Genomic DNA, 4,450 nt, shown 5'->3' with positions numbered 1-4,450 from the left:
TGAGTTTGAATACGAATCTGGATCCAAATCATTCACCAGAATCAGCGGCGAAGATTTATCAAGGACATTCAGCATTGTCTGATAAATAAACTCTGAAGAATTGATGTTGTGTGTGGTGGTGTTCAAAGTAGATGTGTGATATAGGTTTAATTTTTTTGGCTTTATTTTAAGTTCATTAGTCGATCTGCATAAAAGAAAATTTGGTATAGGAATAACTTCTTCAAAACTATTATAATATGTGGTGATTATTCATCTTCATCACCAATTTGGTATTACCAACCCCAATCACTAAATTGGTGTTACCAACTTCTTACCTTTTTTTTTTCTAATATAAATAGCTGTAGATGTTATAAAGTTTTTGAGATCAATAATAAAATGATAACAGCAGCAATGTTTTGCCTTTTCGTCCCTCCCTTCTCTCACTCATATACTTTATATATTATATAATATATAAAGACATCTACATATATATATATGCTCTTATTTATAACACGTTATCAGAACGATCGACTCTTAATCCGTCCATATATTTGGAGTTAAGATTTAATTTATGTTTAGTCGATCTAAAGTTTATATATTTACGGAAATATATGTTATGCCTTCTCTGTTTATGTATTATTTCGGGATGGTAGGTTCTACTTTGCCCAAACCAATGATTTAAATTTATTTTCAAGTTTACAGGATGATATGTTATGCCTTTCCCGAACCGATCGTTATGATAGGCTATGTCTTTACGATCATATGATAATGTGGTAGACTATGTCTCCTTAGATCATAATTATGGAATTGAAAGTTAAACCTCTTCCTTGTTTATATTTATAGAGTGGTGGGTTATACCTCCTCCTTATTTAATTTATGTTTATATATTTAAATTTATTTTTATGGAGTGGAGGTCAATTCTCCTCCTTACTTATATATATGGAGTGGTAGGTTCTGTCTCCTCCTTGTTTAATTTATGTTTATACATTTAAATTTATATATGGAGTAGAAGGTTAAACCTCCTCTATGGCTACAAAATGATAGAGTTGAAGGTTAAACCTCCATAATTACAAAATTATAAAGCTGATGGTTTAAACCTCCTCCTTACTCATATTTTTATGGAGTGGAAGGTTAAACCTCCTTTTACGATCAGAAAATGATGGAATGGAAGGTTATGCCTCCCCCATATCTATATTTGTGTGGAAGATTAAATCTCCTCCTTACTAATATTATGAAGTAGAAAGTTATGCCTTCTCCTTGATCATATATTTATGGAATAGAAGATTAAACATTTTCCGTGATAATAAAATTATGGAGTTAATGGTTTAATACTCCTCCGTAATTAAATTCTATGGAGTGGAAGGTTAAGCCTCCTCCATGAACACAAAATGATGGAGTGAAAGGTTATGTCTCCTCCTTATTTTTATGGTAGGCTCAACGTCTTTAAAACCTATGGAAGCTGTACCAGGTATGTTATTATTATGAGTCAATCTATTTAACTATTTGATATATTTTATCGATTATAATATGGGTTAAAGACATCTAAACATGTCTTTAAAAATTAAACTTCCGGAAGAGCTAAAAAGCTCTGAAAACTAAAAGCTTCGGAAGATCCAAACGCTCCGAAAGAGCTAAAACTCCGGAATAGCTAAAAAATTCGTAAGATCTAGAAGCTCTAGAAGAGGTAGAAGCTCCAAAAGAGCTAAAAGCTCAGGAAGAGATAGAAGCTCCGGAAGAGATAGAAGCTCCGGAAGAGAAAAATGCTCCACAAGAGAAAACGATGGTGACATGCATATATGTAATAATAAAAGAAAGATGGCAAGGATATATACCATAGTAAACCTGAAGTTTACTAATTGAATAAACCGGTTAAGCCATCCCGGTAGTTCCAATGATATAAGATCATTGAGAATACATGTTAAAAACCCAGAAGCTTTTTCAACTATTGCATGTCATAAAGGAAAAAAAATGAAGCCATCGTGAACAGCATCCATCTATGGATCACCATTTTTTTGGTTTAAAGCTCATTGAATATGTAGTTGGTCATAGAGTAGGATTCAATTCGAGATGTATAGACCTTGAAAGTGTCATCATCTCGAGGGAGAGAATAAAAGAATCCTACATCGAGTGTAAGCTGAACATCTAGAAGATTATGTTCGCACTCGATATGAGCTTAAAATAAAGCAAATCCAAAGGACTGCAAAATCATTATGGTTATCTCCATGTTGTTGCAAAGAACATGCAATTTGGCATATAGTAAACAGCTGATGGATCCGCATTTGAACCTGAAGTTCATATTAAGTGAAAAAGAAATCTCATATTCCAGCTGAGCTCCACTTAAAATAGATGTCCTTGAAGGACGGTCTTTTGAGTCTATGACACGACGTATAGACTACTTTGGTTCTGAATCCTCAAAAGAAAAGGAGCGAAAGAGGATTAATCTCCCGAAGAGATTGTTGACATGGTATGAAATAAAATCAGGTACCTAAATGAAATCGATGATAAGAGATCTTGATTCACCATGTCATTATAAAAAGTGGAACCAAGGATTAACCTCTAGAGGAATTAATCCCTAAATGATGATATTACAATTATGTTCCCGGGAATGCTACTTGATTGAAATAAAGAATGATGATCATCAAAACTCCTGAAGAGTTTTCTCAAGTAGTATAATAAAATGGATTATTCCAGAAGTGATATCTTAAACCGATAACTGGAGATATGTTTATGGCACGTTGATAACTAAGAGTTTTCACTCTCTGTAGAGGTTATCAATCCCCAGTCTTGTAGTACAAGGGGTTATCAATCCAAACTTGTGTGTGAGACACTAGTCTATGTTACTTGTGATCTTAAGTCAAGATGAACAGGTAAAGGTTTTAGCTAATCTACTTAACAAGCAAGTAAACATGAAAATGAAACAAAAGATGAGTCTTAAATTGGCTGAAGATGCAAGTGATCAATAGTAAATAAGCAAATGATTTGGATGATGATGATATATGATAAAGGCAGAGACTTTAGACAGGATACATGACTCGGGTGCTTCCAAGCTAGACTAGTAAGTTAATGAATCAGATTTATCAAGCGGTTTCATTTAACATGAACTCAAAGTATGTTAATCTTCTCATGAAAGTATTAAACATCTAAACTGATCCTCTTTCATACCAAAATCCCTTTTGAGAAGCATGAATCAGTCAGCATTAAGATTCAGTTCAATAAGTCATTTAAGAGAACAAACTATCACTCTCGCGATGAAAGACTCTTAAACCCTTAACCGAGTGGTTCAGACATTTCTACAAACACTTTTGATGCGAGATATGTCTCAGATCTGAACCTCAAGTGATGTGTTTGGATCCAGCTTAGAGATCTCGTCGGTTAAAGAATGAAACATGCAAGACTAGACCCCTAAACTCACTAATCTATCATGAAAGCACCCTAATCTACCTATCTAAAGCCGCTTAAACGAGTACTCACTGATCATAACGAGCTCACTAAGTCCTTTGCAAGACGTGTAGCTAGTCATGATAAAGAGTTTAATGCTGGAGAATAAAATAAATAAAGCAAGAACAAGATTCTGATGCAAAAACGAGATATCGGATTAGATTAATCAGGTTTCACAAAAGAGGCAAGTTCTTAAAGCTAAAAGATGATAAGATAAAACAAGATCCTTAGTTTTCTGGTCCTAAAATCTATTTATAGTGAAGGGTAAGTGTTGCGGGTCAGCCCGGAACAAACCGGATACTGAGCGCTCTTCTTGGGTCGTCGGGTGAGCACCATGGTGTGTGAGAGAGTGAAGCCGAGGTCTTGATGACGAGAGGTGCACGTGAGCAAAGATCAAGATGGAGATCTCGCGAAGAACACGTCAAGAACATGCATGAACCCTAGTCTTAGATCCATCTTCACGTGTGTTCTCTTAAGTCACCTTGTTCTTGATTCTGGAGTTGTGACAAGGGACCTCGCCATGTAATGCCGTGGAGCTTGGTAGTCGAAGGGTCAGGAGAACAGAGTCCGGCATGCAACACTGAGGTCTTGATACCAAGGTATATGTTCAACACTTAGTCAATTTCATTTTTGCTCCTTTTGCATGCATGCCTTGATCTCAACATACCGAGGGGTTGGTACGAGGCTTAGCCCAAAAAAAATGCTTTCAAAAGGTGAGCCTCGGCTTAGCAATGTCGTGGTAATGATACTGAGGCTTGAGAGAACACTTAGCGCGTATCGCAACTCATTTGGGCTCATATCGACCAACTTGTCTTCCAGAAACAATAACTTTCAGCACACAACTCCAAATGCTTTGAAACCAGTTCCATAGTCAAGATCACTCATTCATCTCAAACTTTGGTGAAGAAACCATCGGAGCTTGGGAAGTGGAAGGCTCCCCGGATTGCTCATCATTGCACCGCATTGGAATGACCGGAAAGTACAGCTTTCAGACCGATGTGTACTCCGGAGACGGTATCTTCCAAACCACCGC

This window comes from Eutrema salsugineum, unplaced genomic scaffold, assembly GCF_000478725.1.
Source record: "Eutrema salsugineum unplaced genomic scaffold, Eutsalg1_0 scaffold_8, whole genome shotgun sequence".
In the NCBI taxonomy this organism is placed as follows: domain Eukaryota; kingdom Viridiplantae; phylum Streptophyta; class Magnoliopsida; order Brassicales; family Brassicaceae; genus Eutrema; species Eutrema salsugineum.
This window is presented reverse-complemented; position numbering follows the sequence as displayed.